Genomic DNA, 17,608 nt, shown 5'->3' on the forward strand with positions numbered 1-17,608 from the left:
AATAATTCCTTGCATGTTTGGAGCAGAAGTTGAAAAATTCAGCTTTGTCTGGTTTAGATTCCATCTCTTTTTTCTTGGCCTCGATTAAACTGGCTCTGTGGTGCTGGCGGAATAGTAGCAACTGGATATGTCAGTGATTGGTACCAGGTCTTTTGTCTTTAGCGAGGAATACAGTACAATCGCGATAACGTGAACAGAATAAAACCAGGGTTGTTCACAAAATAGAGGTTGTTCATGTTACCGGAGGTCACTAAAATACAATCTCTACAACATATTGCTATACAGATTTATTATCTTATAAAACTGAAATACATTTAATCGACGATTCACAATGGTTGAAAAAGTTGTGAGATCTTAGTTTGCACTTTTTTGGCAGAAACAATGTTATTCACGCTATTGAGCCGTTCGAACGAGCGGGTGTTCACAGTATCGCGATTGTACTGTATACTTTATCGTTATTTGTTGCTGTTGGATGTGAAATAGATTCAGCATCGGTACTCGTATTTTTTTGGACTGAAGAAGTATCGAGTCATTCAGTTGATGGCTATTGGAGGCCTTCTTAAATTCTGAACAGCTGCAGCTTTACTCACGCTTCATTGAACAAACGCCCAATATGTAAATGGGTCGCGTTTCAGAAAACTTTATGTGATCCACTAACTCCAGGTCAATTTCAGCTGAAAATGTTATTTTGAATATTCCTAAATCTTTAGAGTTACACTCCAAGGTTTTGTTCATATTGAGAGCATATCTTCTAAGCGTCGCCTGAGAAATACCAAATGCTTCCCTTTCTTTGCTTCCATGCTTTAATAGCCTTACTCATAGATTCTTGGCTCCAAGACTGTCGATTAGTTTTTCTTTCGTAGGCATATCACCTGGACAAAATGATAAATGTTTATTAATAGAAACTTAACGGACAAAATGACATACTATTTCATTTTGTCTATTGTATATGTATGTCATTTTGTCCAAATGTAAACAAAAAACAATAGAAATCATAATTTCATCAAACAACCAATAATTGCAATGAAATTAATTGGAATCACTTGATACTTCCATAGTTTATAGATTTTAATAGCAATAATCACAAAAAAGCAACAAATAATTCACCAGAGAGAAAGAAGAAAATCACTGTGAAATAATTTTTTTTACGCATAAAACACGTTCGAACTGATTACTGCGGCGTGACTGTGGCAATGGCGCTTAACATTTCAAAGCATTGTAAATATGGCTGCCTTTATATGGTACATTAGTTGGAAAGTCGCTAAAGCACACCAATTTTGAAATAAGGCGACTTTGTCATTTTGTACATATATGTCGTTTTGTACGTGTTTCCTCTACATGATTTGAAAATATGGAATTTTTCTTCATCATCCATATGTTTGGTTCTGGTAAGTTTTTTTTTATCACTATTATCCGAGCAAATATTCGTATCTATTTGAAATACTTCAGAATCATGAGAAGTAAAAAGAAAATAACCTATTGGATTATTCAAAATTAATAGGTATTATATCTTCTTCAGTTCTATTCGAAATTTCTACGTTGCTGATGGCATATCTATTGCATGAAAGAGTTAAAATTTCAGGTATTTCACAATTTTTATATAATTTGATTCGGAACTAAGGTGTAACCTGAAAATGGTTACACAGGGATTTTGGTGATAAATGTTCAATTGTAATCAACTTAAATTTTGAAGGGAAGTTTCGTAGCGCTTTCGTGATGAATCGTTATAAGGGCAGATGGTGTAATCAACTGAATTTTGAAAATCCAGTGTTGCATTTAAAAGTTTTATGTTATCTCAACTATTAAGGCCATCATAAAAGATGTGAAATTCGAATAAGTAAAATTCGACATCGCCACTTGGTTGGTTGGTTAGATTCGGAGAAAATTGGATATTAGCGCAAAATTCATGGTGTGTAGTTTGATGAACGGTAGATAAAATAAATGGCTCTGCGAGTTTCGGATCATTAAAAGATTTCGTTGAACCGGTGTCTATGAGCAGTTTCAAAGGGGGATTTTGAATAGGTATAAAAAACAGTTCTCGTCTGTTACAAATATGGAATTCTATCAACTCGATGGGTTTTTTGTTGACAGAGTCCGAACATTTTGTTCAGTAGCATTTTCCGATTCAATGTTTTCGTGATCCAAATTCGGTGTTGAATAATTCCCCGCTGATAAAATCTGGATTACATGTATTACGCTATCTGTTTGGAAAATCGTGTGGAACAGTTTTGATGGAATTTGAAAGCAGTATTGTGTGGATATACGTGTCGGACAATTGTATTGCATTGTATTGCGGTCTAAAATTGATTTACTCCGACAAATTTCGATTTCCTTCTGACAGCCCTAGAGCTTCAACAGTAAGGATCAAAAGGAACTGTTATTCTGTCTACCATCGCGAGTATGTTCTTTTTTTTTGGGTGTTGGAAAGTGTCGATCGCAATTCATTTCAGGTGCTTTTTATTTGGGTTCAATTTCCTTTTTCAAATAGGTTTGTCGTCTTTCAAAAGAGTCCGTTCAAGTCAAATCAAGGAACATGACGAAAAAGAGGTTGTCTGTTTATCCCTAGACTATGAAAATTATAGTTTGTCCATTTCTCTAGGAGTACGAGAGTCAGAAACAAGTGTTGTCTATGACGAGAGTCGTCTATGGATCGCACAGTTTGTTATTCATTGAACCTTGAGAGGCATATTTCTCAATAAAAACGTCGGAATGATACCCCCCTTTTTTGAGTAAACTACAAACTGTATGGGAGTTACAGAAAAGGGATCAACAACAATTTCGATCACTTTTTCGTGCAGAGAAACATCTACATAGAGGAAAAGATAAAAATTCTGAACAGAGACGACGTAGTAAGAAACCTTCTGAAGTGTCTCGTAGATTTCGTGCAGATTGTACGGACAATTTCGCACCGGATGAATCAACTACATCTCCTATTGGGGTAGATACTGTAGACGCGTGCAGCGTTTTAGATATCACCGACAATTTATTATAGGTACTATAGAGAATATTTCATAAATGCTTGGAAATAATGATCGTAATAAAAATTTCAAAAACCAATTCGAACTGTTTTTCGTGAATAACGGAAAAAATATAATCTGACAATTTCAGCAAGCCGAAACAACAGATATTGGCCATAAAGATCACAAAAAATCAGTTTTTTTTAATTATCTCCTATCCTGGGCTTCAGATTGTTTAAGCATTCATAATAAAAGTTGTAGGGCTCACCTATCATTTAGAGGTACATCTTTATAAGAGGTACAGAAAATGAGATATTTAAAAGAAAGGCATTGTTTTCATCTTCAATCTTTCAGATAAGGAAAAATTGGTGTCAGAATAATGGGTCAACACGTCTGCAACACCGAGATTAACCATCTCTATGAAACTCTGGCACGCTTGATTATGTATATTTTTTTGCATTTTTAAAGGATCGCTGTGAACTTACGTCACGTCCGAATTGTCAGTCCTTTGAAAAGTAGCTTCCTTTGAGCTCGATTAACATACCTCTTTAAAATCTGACACGCTAGAATTTTTTTTTACCATTTTTAACTTCTCCGTACTGCCAGCCCCACCACGCAAACTGCCAGATTAACATGAATTTATTATAAGAGACATGTAGAGCATATGCAGTATCTTAATCTGACACGCTCGAGTATGTACACTAGACTAGATTTTTCTACATGTTTGAAAACCTGCAGACGCTTCACTGACCGCTAAAAGTGCATACATCCTTCTTTTCTTTCCACCATCTAATTTTCAAAATCCACTAGGTCTTCATGACGCTCGAGTAAATTCCGATTGAGCATCGTCGGCTCCCCAACTAAAATATGAAATCCCTGATAACATTTCATTTTTATCACCTCCGAAATTGAAAAGTGTAATCGCAACCATCCTTTCGAGAACGAATGTCGGTCGAGGTGGTTCTTATGTAGAGATCCAAAATCAGGTTGAGAAAGGAAGGAACCTTATCTTGGCAAATAAAAAGATCATACCTGAAGACTGAAGGACTAACTTACTGACTTGTTTGAATGATTCTTTTTTTATTTTATCGAATGTTTTCTATTGCATGTCTGAAAAGAACTTTAATAACTCCTCTTGTCAACAAAAACATGAGAGCTGGTAGTCAAATCTACACCAGCAGAATAGCTTTTCGGTACAGATTTAGCTGAGACGATCAAGACAACAAAAATTCTAGAGACTATCGGTAAGGATTCGAGACTGCAAAATTCATTAAATTATTTCATCTTCATTATCGAAAATATTATTTTCCATTAAACATTATTCGAGTTCAACAGTTTATGCTTTGGCTTGCCATCGGCACCTAATGCTTTCAATTAAATGATAAAACCGGTTATTCAAAATCTACGCTCGGATGGGAATTCTTGAAACCTCAGAAAAGGAATGCTCTAGGAACGTTCTTAAAGCCTGTGGACTGCTCCATTATTAATGAGGAAAAAGTTTCTCTGAAACCGGACACGAGATTTTTAGGTTTCATTTTCGACACTTTGGACCTCACCATCCAACTGCCGATTGTAAAACGTCTGAAAATTCTCGAGAAAGTATCGTACCTTCCGAAACGTAAGGATTACCTTACGTTTCTGATTTTTATTAAAAAATCAGAGAGTTTGCACAATTTATCGCAACTCTCACATCGGCTTGTCAGGCCGTGAGATATAGATGGCTGCATACGAAAGAAGTTTGAAGGGGCGAAATTTCTTGCTCTCACCAAAAATAACGAAAAATTTTGATTGTTTTATGAGTATTGGAGAAGAGTTGGTACCGGACTTGAAATGGTGTTATCATCACATATGTTCTTCGAAAAATTCAATGAAGTTTTCACTGATGCTAGCCTTTCGGACTGGGGGGCGTACTGTATGGGCGAAAGCACTCATGTCTGGTGGTCTGGGATAGATGAATTTGAAAGTACCTATATTAATTATTTAGAGCTGAAATATGTTTGGGACTGAAATTCTTCGGGAAACATTCTTTTGATGAAAAAATTCTCATAAGAACAGACAATACAACTGCACTATTATATAAATAAAATTGGCAGCGTGCAGCATTAAATTATTTGACTCAGCTAATCTGGAAGTAGTGCGAATCGAAAAATATGGTAGTATTCGCATCATACATAAAAGCGCAAGACAATCCACTTCCTGAGAGGCAATGAACATTGAGTAATGACGCTTTTATGATAATTGAAAGAAATTTTGGGACTACCGAAATAGGTTTGCTTCTGCTAATAACCGAAAAGGCAAAAAATATATATCATGGTATAGAGATTTCGCTGCAGACATTCACTTCGAATTGGTCGACATTGTACTTCTCTATGCATTTATTCTGTTCCCTTTGATTAGCAGATTGTCGAAAAAAAAGGCTAAAGGTATTATTGTTGTACGTCTCTCGAAATACCAGGCTTGGTAACCGCTTTTTTTCAAGTTGAATACACATGCCCAAGTAATTTTGAAACGGAGGACTAATTTATTGATCTCTCCCTATAGCAATGAAGCTGATCCTCTGACAGATCAACTTACCCTGGCTGCCGCGAGTTTATCAGGAACATTCTCGCTCTTGCTCCCCGAGCAAACATCTAAGATGTCAAATGCAGTCAGTGCATTGTACTTCACAATGCACTTCGGGACCATGTTCATAAAAATTTCTTAGGAAAGTGGAATTTTCTGCATTTTTTATTACAACACTAATGTGTTGATGCTGTTATCTACATTATTGATTTCTTTATATAAATCTCCATTTCTAAAATTCAGTACAGATTTCCTCTTGATGCTGTGTTGACATCTCATGCTTTGAAGGTGCTTTTTTTAAGCACGTTCTGAGCAGAGGAACAGCTTGATATTTAGTTTCTGCTTCAGTTTTCTTTTTTCCGCCAGCATTTCAAGTCGGTGCTCGTTTTCCAATTTATCGAGATCAGTCCTGAAACAAACAAACCCAAGACAAAGCAAAAGAACTAAAAATTATTAGGTCATTAAATATGAAATGTCCTATTACTCGAATCTCAAGTTTGACATCAGATATCTCGACTATTCAACTTCGATCGTCCATAATTATTTTTTCATTGAGAAGGTACGCCATCGGGCTCTTAGATGCACTGTTTTGTTTCAAAGAGTCTATGGTATCATCGTTTGGAGATTGATATTTGTGAACCATGGATAAGACGAGTTATTTCCGAATATGAATTCCGGCGTGGAACTAATGCAGCGCAAACTAGTCGAAATATCAATGATGTGTTTGGAAAGGATGTAGAAAACGAACGTACAGTAACTCGATGGTTCGAAAAATTCCGATCTGGAGATTTTGATCTTCAAAATGAACCACATGAACAACCTGAGAGCTAGGTGGATGACGACCAACTAAAAGCTGCAGTGGAAGCAAATCCATCCGAATCGACCCGTGAACTAGCAGCAAGGTTTGAAGTTACCATCCGAACAATAATAAGTCATCTTAAAGTAAAGTAAAGAAGCTAGATAGGTGGGTTCCGTTGAGTTGAGCGAGCGTCAGCAACGGAACCGCTTCGAGGCTTGCTGTTCCTTGGTATCAAGACTAAAAGTAGATTCATTTTTTCACCGGATAGTCACGTGCGATGAAAAGTGGTTACCTTGCTCCCCAACTAAAATATGAAATCCCTGATAACATTTCATTTTTATCACCTCCGAAATTGAAAAGTGTAATCGCAACCATCCTTTCGAGAACGAATGTCGCTCGAGGTGGTTCTTATGTAGAGATCCAAAATCAGGTTGACAAAGGAAGGAACCTTATCTTGGCAAAAAAAAAGATTATACCTGAAGACTGAAGGACTAACTTACTGACTTGTTTGAATGATTCTTTTTTTATTTTATCGAATGTTTTCTATTGCGTGTCTGAAAAGAACTTTAATAACTCCTCTTGTCAACAAAAACATGAGAGCTGGTAGTCAAATCTACACCAGCAGAATAGCTTTTCGGTACAGATTTAGCTGAGACGATCAAGACAACAAAAATTCTATAGACTATCGGTAAGGATTCGAGACTGCAAAATTCATTAAATTATTTCATCTTCATTATCGAAAATAATCTTTTCCATTAAACATTATTCGAGTTCAACAGTTTATGCTTTGGCTTGCCATCGGCACCTAATGCTTTCAATTAAATGATAAAACCGTTTATTCAAAATCTACGCTCGGATGGGAATTCTTGAAACCTCAGAAAAGGAATGCTCTAGGAACGTTCTTAAAGCCTGTGGACTGCTCCATTATTAATGAGGAAAAAGTTTCTCTGAAACCGGACACGAGATTTTTAGGTTTCATTTTCGACACTTTGGACCTCACCATCCAACTGCCGATTGTAAAACGTCTGAAAATTCTCGAGAAAGTATCGTACCTTCCGAAACGTAAGGATTACCTTACGTTTCTGATTTTTATTAAAAAATCAGAGAGTTTGCACAATTTATCGCAACTCTCACATCGGCTTGTCAGGCCGTGAGATATAGATGGCTGCATACGAAAGAAGTTTGAAGGGGCGAAATTTCTTGCTCTCACCAAAAATAATGAAAAATTTTGATTGTTTTATGAGTATTGGAGAAGAGTTGGTACCGGACTTGAAATGGTGTTATCATCACATATGTTCTTCGAAAAATTCAATGAAGTTTTCACTGATGCTAGCCTTTCGGACTGGGGGGCGTACTGTATGGGCGAAAGCACTCATGTCTGGTGGTCTGGGATAGATGAATTTGAAAGTACCTATATTAATTATTTAGAGCTGAAATATGTTTGGGACTGAAATTCTTCGGGAAACATTCTTTTGATGAAAAAATTCTCATAAGAACAGACAATACAACTGCACTATTATATAAATAAAATTGGCAGCGTGCAGCATTAAATTATTTGACTCAGCTAATCTGGAAGTAGTGCGAATCGAAAAATATGGTAGTATTCGCATCATACATAAAAGTGCAAGACAATCCACTTCCTGAGAGGCAATGAACATTGAGTAATGACGGTTTTATGATAATTGAAAGAAATTTTGGGACTACCGAAATAGGTTTGCTTCTGCTAATAACCGAAAAGGCAAAAAATATATATCATGGTATAGAGATTTCGCTGCAGACATTCACTTCGAATTGGTCGACATTGTACTTCTCTATGCATTTATTCTGTTCCCTTTGATTAGCAGACTGTCGAAAAAAAAGGCTCAAGGTATTATTGTTGTACGTCTCTCGAAATACCAGGCTTGGTAACCGCTTTTTTTCAAGTTGAATACACATGCCCAAGTAATTTTGAAACGGAGGACTAATTTATTGATCTCTCCCTATAGCAATGAAGCTGATCCTCTGACAGATCAACTTACCCTGGCTGCCGCGAGTTTATCAGGAACATTCTCGCTCTTGCTCCCCGAGCAAACATCTAAGATGTCAAATGCAGTCAGTGCATTGTAGTTCACAATGCACTTCGGGACCATGTTCATAAAAATTTCTTAGGAAAGTGGAATTTTCTGCATTTTTTATTACAACACTAATGTGTTGATGCTGTTATTTACATTATTGATTTCTTTATATAAATCTCCATTTCTAAAATTCAGTACAGATTTCCTCTTGATGCTGTGTTGACATCTCATGCTTTGAAGGTGCTTTTTTTTAAGCACGTTCTGAGCAGAGGAACAGCTTGATATTTAGTTTCTGCTTCAGTTTTCTTTTTTCCGCCAGCATTTCAAGTCGGTGCTCGTTTTCCAATTTGTCGAGATCAGTCCTGAAACAAACAAACCCAAGACAAAGCAAAAGAACTAAAAATTATTAGGTCATTAAATATGAAATGTCCTATTACTCGAATCTCAAGTTTGACATCAGATATCTCGACTATTCAACTTCGATCGTCCATAATTATTTTTTCATTGAGAAGGTACGCCATCGGGCTCTTAGATGCACTGTTTTGTTTCAAAGAGTCTATGGTATCATCGTTTGGAGATTGATATTTGTGAACCATGGATAAGACGAGTTATTTCCGAATATGAATTCCGGCGTGGAACTAATGCAGCGCAAACTAGTCGAAATATCAATGATGTGTTTGGAAAGGATGTAGAAAACGAACGTACAGTACCTCGATGGTTCGAAAAATTCCGATCTGGAGATTTTGATCTTCAAAATGAACCACATGAACAACCTGAGAGCTAGGTGGATGACGACCAACTAAAAGCTGCAGTGGAAGCAAATCCATCCGAATCGATCCGTGAACTAGCAGCAAGGTTTGAAGTTACCATCCGAACAATAATAAGTCATCTTAAAGTAAAGTAAAGAAGCTAGATAGGTGGGTTCCGTTGAGTTGAGCGAGCGTCAGCAACGGAACCGCTTCGAGGCTTGCTGTTCCTTGGTATCAAGACTAAAAGACGATTCATTTTTTCACCGGATAGTCACGTGCGATGAAAAGTGGTTACCTTGCTCCCCAACTAAAATATGAAATCCCTGATAACATTTCATTTTTATCACCTCCGAAATTGAAAAGTGTAATCGCAACCATCCTTTCGAGAACGAATGTCGCTCGAGGTGGTTCTTATGTAGAGATCCAAAATCAGGTTGACAAAGGAAGGAACCTTATCTTGGCAAATAAAAAGATTATACCTGAAGACTGAAGGACTAACTTACTGACTTGTTTGAATGATTCTTTTTTTATTTTATCGAATGTTTTCTATTGCGTGTCTGAAAAGAACTTTGATAACTCCTCTTGTCAACAAAAACATGAGAGCTGGTAGTCAAATCTACACCAGCAGAATAGCTTTTCGGTACAGATTTAGCTGAGACGATCAAGACAACAAAAATTCTAGAGACTATCGGTAAGGATTCGAGACTGCAAAATTCATTAAATTATTTCATCTTCATTATCGAAAATATTTTTTCCATTAAACATTATTCGAGTTCAACAGTTTATGCTTTGGCTTGCCATCGGCACCTAATGCTTTCAATTAAATGATAAAACCGGTTATTCAAAATCTACGCTCGGATGGGAATTCTGGAAACCTCAGAAAAGGAATGCTCTAGGAACGTTCTTAAAGCCTGTGGACTGCTCAGGTACCTGGGCTCCATTATTAATGAGGAAAAAGTTTCTCTGAAACCGGACACGAGATTTTTAGGTTTCATTTTCGACACTTTGGACCTCACCATCCAACTGCCGATTGTAAAACGTCTGAAAATTCTCGAGAAAGTATCGTACCTTCGGAAACGTAAGGTAATAAAAATCAGAGAGTTTGCACAATTTATCGCAACTCTCACATCGGCTTGTCAGGCCGTGAGATATAGATGGCTGCATACGAAAGAAGATTGAAGGGGCGAAATTTCTTGCTCTCACCAAAAATAACGAAAAATTTTGATTGTTTTATGAGTACTGGAGAAGAGTTGGTACCGGACTCTCTCCTGGAAAATACGGTTGAAATAGACGGTAAAAACGGTAAAATTTTGTACGGTCACTCCAGAGGAATACTGTGGAAATATACGGTGAATACACTTAATTTTTGAAATACTGGCAAGTCACTCCCTCTGTCAGCGGAAATCGGTACGGTGGCTGGTCCCAGTCCAGACAGTAGGTCGAAAGAAGCTGTCAACCTGTAACTTGATCGATCGGAAGTCGGCAATATATTAACAAAATGAGCACCAAAAATACGGTAGGAACCCCAAGCCCTCCTGGGACCCAACGGTGGTCTAACGGTCGCGCAAGCCGGCACTCTACACAGCCTACAATAACTAGATCAAGTTCAAACGGTAGTTCCTTGAGTACGTTTCTTGATCTCCTCTAGTGGAATCCCTTCCTAATCAGGAGGAAGAAAGGCCTCTAGGAGTTGGTCCTTGAAATCTGTCCAGTCGCTGAATGTGCTTTTTCAGGGAATGTACCAGTCTCTTGGATCCTTACGTAACAACTCGTAGATGGACACAAATAACTGTTCGTGGCTCACCTTTCTAGCCTCGGCAAGATACTCAGCCTCTTCCAGAAACGGGGTCACACTGTTCGACCCATCAAATGTCAGGCTCCATATCCATACAGGAACGGTAGGAACGGAATAATCGGTAGTTTTCGGCGGTTTCGTCGACGGATATTCGGTCGTCAGTTCGGTTTCCTTGGTCGTTAATGCTTCGCTTCCCACTTCTCTCACCCCAGCGGTTACAGTAGGAGATGACGCAAAGGAAACTCTCCTTGTTGATTAGGTGAAATTCCTCGCTATTCGTTTTGACTCAGGGGATGTTTTTAACGGTATGTGGTCCTCATCGGTTTGGGTGGTTGGTAGAGATTGTTCGACGGTAAATGGAAGGACATCAATTGGCGGTCGATTGTATGTAGTTCGATTCTGCAAAATACTGCGTTCAATTTGTTCGGTTATTACCCTACAAACTTCTTGACGGTCTTTGTGGGCATGTCACCTTGGAGTGTCGGTCGTGATATGTCTCCATCTTCTCCCAATTTCCATAAGTCTGCCTCTCCAACGGTTGTTCAACACGGAATCAAGCATGGACCAAGTCTAGATGCGAAGTCCGGTAATTCCTGGTAAATCAGCGACGGTGTGCTGGCGGAGAGATTCCCTGGAACACCACCCAACCAGTGAGTATTTTCCAGCAATCTCATAGCAACCTTCAGAGATTGCTTCAGCTCGGTTTTCTTGTGAAGCAGACTGGCAGCTTCCGGAGATAGACTTCTCAGTCGGCCTTGAACGTGCAATAGCCGGCTTCTTATGAGTTGTAACTCATTGTCCCTATTAGCAGAATCGAACTCACATATCTCTCCCATCAAGTCGAACAACTTGGCACCACAAACACCAATTTCCTGTGCCTGGTCAATGTCATCTCTTGATATTGACGGAATTTCGGAATGGAAAGCCTTTCTCAGTTGAGCATTCTTCTCCTGAACGGCGTGTCCTATAGTACAGCCTCCTGCCTCTAGCTCCCACGTAAGTTCTTGGATTTTCAGTCGGTTGACATCCATTTTCACAGCACCAAGCAATCAGAAGTAATATTTACAAAATGCACTCAATGGTTATATACAAGTAACAAAGAACGGTTACCAATTTGCCAGTGTAGAGTATTTTGGTTCGATAAAAAAAAAGGAAAAAAATAAAGAAACGGTACGGACGGTAACGGTAACAGGAACTAGTCACAGAAGAGCAGAAGTCCCTGCTCGGGCGCCAGATGTGATGGGCTCTTCCTCTCACCCTGGACGCTCCTTACCTTTGCTCGGGTGACAGTGGGGTAATGTGAAACCTCATATCTCTCACAGAATCTCCAAAGAATCAGAGAGCCCGGGTAGAATTAAATGATCAGTGGAGAAGTGTAGCAGTGAAAGCTAGGTTGATAGCGTCTTCTTGGTCCCTGCCTTCTTTTAATTTTTAATTGTTCAACAAGAGAACCTACCTCATCTGACGAAAATCAAGCTGTAAATGATTAAGGGAACAAACTCTCATTGGCAAAAATAACTGGAACAAGATGAACGTTCAGTTCTTTATTCCTTCTGGATTAAATTATATACAGAAATGTACAAGTATTGACAAATGTTGATGTCAACCGGCAGCCTGGTCGATTTCGGGCGGCTGATGATATACGGTCTCTCCAGGAAACTACGGTTGAAAAAGACGGTAAATACGGTTAGATTTTGTACGGTCATTAAAGAGGAATACGGTGGAAATATAAGGTAAATACACTTAAATTTTGAAATCCTGGCAAGACACTCCCTCTGTCAGCGGAAATCGGTACGGTGGCTGGTCCCAGTCCAATTGCAGTGCACCGTGTCTCTCTTTTTCTCTCTCTCTTCGACCCTCAAAATGGCTGACAGTCAGACAGCAGGTCGGAAGAAGCTGTCAACCTGTAACTTGATCGGTCGGAAGTCGGCAATACAGGGTGTCCGGGGAGTAACTTTACATACTCATACCAGAGATAGAGTTGGACTAGCTGATTACGGATTGACTGTAAAAAATTAATTTCTGGATTTCCCTATGAAGCTACAGGGTGATTTTCCAACTTCATGGAAATACTTAGACCATCATAAAATTCAATCTTATTGACGGATATTATTGAAACTTAGGAGGTTATTGACACATGCTAAGGTCGAGTTAGAAAGATATCAATTATTCCATTTTTCCAGGGCCGGACTAATTAATTTTCATTTAAAGTGTTCAGGGTGAAAAAACACTTTGTATTTCGTATTACAAATAATTGATTAGCTTTTTAGAAAGAAGCTAAATTATGCTTCAATGTTTGGTATCGCTCAAAGTTGTCACATCAACAATAATTTTTCTTATGAATGTCTAAATTTGGCTAACGCTTGACCTTAGCATGTGTCAATAAACTCCCAAGTTTGAATAATATCCGTCAATAAGTTTGGATTTTATGATGGTCTAAGTATTTCCATGAAATTGGAAAATCACCCTGTAGCTATCTAGGGAAATCCAGAAATTATTTTTTATAGTCAATCCGTAACCAGCTAGTCTCACTTTATCTCTGGTGAGATTATGTACAGGTATTTCCCGGACACCCTGTATATTAACAAAATGAGCACCAAAAATACGGTTGGAACCCCAAGCCCTCCTGGGACCCAACGGCGGTCGAACGGTCGTGGAAGCCGGCACTCTACACAGCCTACAATAACTAGATCAAGTTTAAACGGTAGGTAGGTATTTTCAGCCAGTCCAACGGACTAAATGAGCGTGGAATATAGCGAAGATATCCTCAGATATGCACTTGTGACTTGCCTTAAACTTTCAAACTCGTCGAATATGTAAACGGTAAAACACCTTATACACTCTCCTTGGCACCTCGATCTCAATTAATTCGCTCTTGACCTTCAACGCCCCACTATTAGTAACTCATTTCCCCATTGGATATACTGAAACTGTCCGGTCAATCAGCTGGGACGGAAAGAGACGGAAACAACTGAAGAGAAGGAAGAACGGAACAAGTTGAAAGACCTTTTTTGAGTCAGAAAAAGTACAGTTGAACGGAAAAAATCCTAAAATATATGAATTCTGAAAACAAAAGACATATATGGTTTCCGCTACAAAAATGGGACTGGTTGGTGGAGAACAATGTCAAAATATTGATCGGTAAAGCCTCCCTATGATAATATAACGGTTTTCTTACCAAAGTACTTCGATTGTCGGGTCCTTTCATGAAAGTATCGGTGAATAAATTTCCCATTTTGACAGAGCAAAATCTGCCTCGTCACAAGACATCAAATAAATCGAATTCATATAACCTGGTGCAATACAAAAGCAGGGTTGAGATGTGTTTGCATCTTCCTGCTACTCAAGCCTTGCATGAACAGCTGAATGCAGATATTACAGCATATCCTTCACCGATCAATTTTCCACACATAATTGAATGCCCAGCATTTAATATTGCTTATCCTGAAATGGAAAATGGTTACCGGAAATATTAATAACTTTTTATGTGCCCACTTTCTAAAACATTCCTGCTACTCGGAATGGAGTTAAAATATTTGAAATATTCACACAAACTGACGTATGGCTTGTTTTCAACACTAGCCATCATCTTATTCAAACTAAACAACACTAACAACTAATATTCAAACTACTTAATTTATGAAAAGAAGAAACTACGCTACTATATAAAAATCCAAAGTACATAACACGAATATCCACACAATTACAAATAACAAATATTATAATAGACTTTACGGAAACGATACACGACACTCTACTATGCTGATTCCGGAAGCTCAACGTTTATAGAGGGCGCAACCTATCCTTGAATCGCGAAGAAGTACTGAACGAGAATAAATTCGCTATCACAAAAACCCCGAAACATTTTAAACCAATTGAAAAAATCAAGACTGCTGATAATAGAAAACTTAGTAATGAACGTCCGAAACAAATGAAACATATACTTTATATTTATTTTATTCAATTCTGCCGAAAAATGTCAAGCGAAGTGGAAACACGAGAATTTATGTTGAAACTTTTTCACACTGATCAAAATGGAGCTTAACAAAAATCGCAAAAAAGGTTCGCGTTGGTCCGGAAACGGTATCAAGAGTTGTTAAAGGCTTCAAGGAAGACCTCACAATCAACCACACGGAAGGAACAGGGAGGAAAAAGTCGTTTCGTACCCGAAAAAAGTGAAGAAAGCCATTAGCCTCTTTGAGAAGAATCCTTACCTCTCAGGACGGACAGTGGCCCAAATAACTACGTCTTGACCGATTTCTCGGAGCTTCCTGGTCAGGAATTTTATACTGCAGACTCTCCTGGGAATGTTGATGAACAATTTCGCGTGAAGAAACAAGCTAAATTTCCTAAAAACTTCCTGGTTTGTCGAGCAATTTGCACTTGTGAGAAAAGGAGCAAATTTTTCGTTGGCCAAGGCTCTGTTGACTCAAAAATATAAAACGAGAAATGCTTGAAGAAGAGACTTTCACCATTTTTTACATGAGCACGATGTGTCAACAATTTTGTGGCCATGTCACTACAGCAAGGTCACCAAGAATGGTACGAAGCTCCTCAAAGAGGCCAATCCACCTGATTGCTCAGAACTCAGACCAATTGAAAGAAATTGGGCTCTGGTAAAAAGAAAATTGAAGAAGACTAAAAATCAATCAAAAAATTTAGGAATTCAAACAAATGTGGAAGACAGTATCTCAGAAAGTGACTGAGAACACTATGAGAAGGATGATGAAATGAATTCCAGAAAAAATCAATGAATTTTGTAAAAACTAAATTCAGTTTTTTTTGCAAATACTGTTTTCATAATAAATGAAAGGTGATTCTGAAATATAGGCTTGATTTTGGAGATCGGTCCAGTGGTTCAGAAGATATCCGCGTTTTGTGATATCGAATTCATTCTCCGTCAATCCTTATTTTATTCGATAAAAATTTAAGGCCTTATTTTATACTTGTGATCTCATGTAATGATTTGATGTGTTGGTATGATGAGCTCTCGTATTTTTAGCATGTCTATTTGTTGATATGGTAGAAGTGGATGTCAATAATTCTGAGGGATAATAATTTTATGACGATAGTTTGGTTACTTCCATCCAGCCATGAATTTGCATTTTTTTATGTTACCGAGAAAAGAACCTCGAATATATGAATGCTCATGACCTTTGCTATTCATACTGTTGTATATAATAATAATAATCCTTATCGTAATTGAATCGTTATCATTGAAAAATATGTACTGTATGTAAGAATTGGAATAGAAGTTCGGAGGCAACAAACTCTCACTATGAGCCTGGTAGACAAAAAGGCCCGACACTCCATCTCAGCTTGATTGTATCTTGTATCTTTTGCTGTGCGCTCTCCATATATAGTAGGTATAGTTACGTGGGCGTGACATTTGACTCACATCTCATATTCGACCTTCATATTGGTATTGTCATTGCCTCTTCAAGTCTTATGGGGGTGTAAGGGGGAAGGATGCGTTTTATAGTCTCTCCTCTCAAATGCCAACCTCACCTACTCGCAGTGCACCCTGTTCTTACGAACGAGGCTCAGGTGACCGAACATGAGCGCTATAACTCTGTTTCCCAAAATCACCTAGCCTAAATATTGGCTTGAGCAGGAAATGGCTCTCTGCTTTGCTTAAGTTAAGTCTCAGACCTTGTCCCATCAAGTGGATAACAGTGGATATCAGTGGATAACTGAGGAAATAAGTACAGCAAATCGCGAATTGAAAAATTCTCATTGGCTTTCACAACAGTTGAAATCTGACAGGACCAGAGAACTCTACATCACAAAGAAAAAGGAGTACAAGAAAATGTTGAACCTGGCCAAGTTCAGTTTCCATAAAAATCTCATAGATAGTTCTAGCAACAAGGTCAAAACAATATGGAACCTAGTTCGGAGGCAGACTGCTAACAAGAGCTACCGTAGTTCAATCACTTTGAATATAGACGGGAGAATACATTGTGACGAATTGGAAGTGGCTAATATTTTCGCTGAATATTTTTCCAACATTTGTTCTGCAAGTTTAAACCAGCATTTCCGGAACGGGCTATCGAGCTCCTGTACAACTGAGCCGCTATCGGATAGAAACTTCTTTTTCTTTCCGGTAGTTACCGAGGAGGTCCATGCCGTTATCAATGCCCGGAAAAATAAAAATAGCTCTGGGTATGACATGATTTCCGTTAGGGTTTTGAGGGTTCTCTCACCTTATATCTCTGAGCATCTCGCCCATCTGATTAACTTGTCGGTCACTTCAGGCAGGTTTCCTAGCGTCTTAAAAACTGCTAAGGTTATTCCCGTACACAAGAAGAATGCTGCTGACGATATTGCGAATTATCGTCCAATATCTCTCTTGAGCACTCTGTCGAAAGTCATGGAGAAAATTACTTAAATAAATTTTCGTTGATCACAGAAAGCCAACATGGCTTTCGACTCAACCGGTCGACCAATACAGCTGCTTGCGACTTGATCAATTTTGTATACGACTGCTTGGATGGCGAATCGCATGTGGCAGGACTTTTTTTTGATGAGTCGAGAGCATTCGACTGTTTGAATTTCGATTTTATTCTGGCTAAGTTGTATAGCCTCGGATTTAGGGGTGTCTTTCTCGACTGGGTTAGAGATTTTCTGGAAAACAGAGACTTCTACGTTCGTGTAGGCCAGCAAGAATCTTCCAAATATCTGACGGAACTAGG

General features: G+C 38.4%; 1 protein-coding gene across 1 annotated transcript in view; it reads left to right on the forward strand.

The window, feature by feature from the left end:
- The window catches only part of LOC123311362, a 1,278,848-nt gene that overhangs the window by 862,388 nt on the left and 398,852 nt on the right, over positions 1 to 17,608 (forward strand). The window lies entirely within an intron of this gene.

The sequence above is a fragment of the Coccinella septempunctata genome, chromosome 4, assembly GCF_907165205.1.
Source record: "Coccinella septempunctata chromosome 4, icCocSept1.1, whole genome shotgun sequence".
NCBI classification, from domain to species: Eukaryota; Metazoa; Arthropoda; class Insecta; order Coleoptera; family Coccinellidae; genus Coccinella; species Coccinella septempunctata.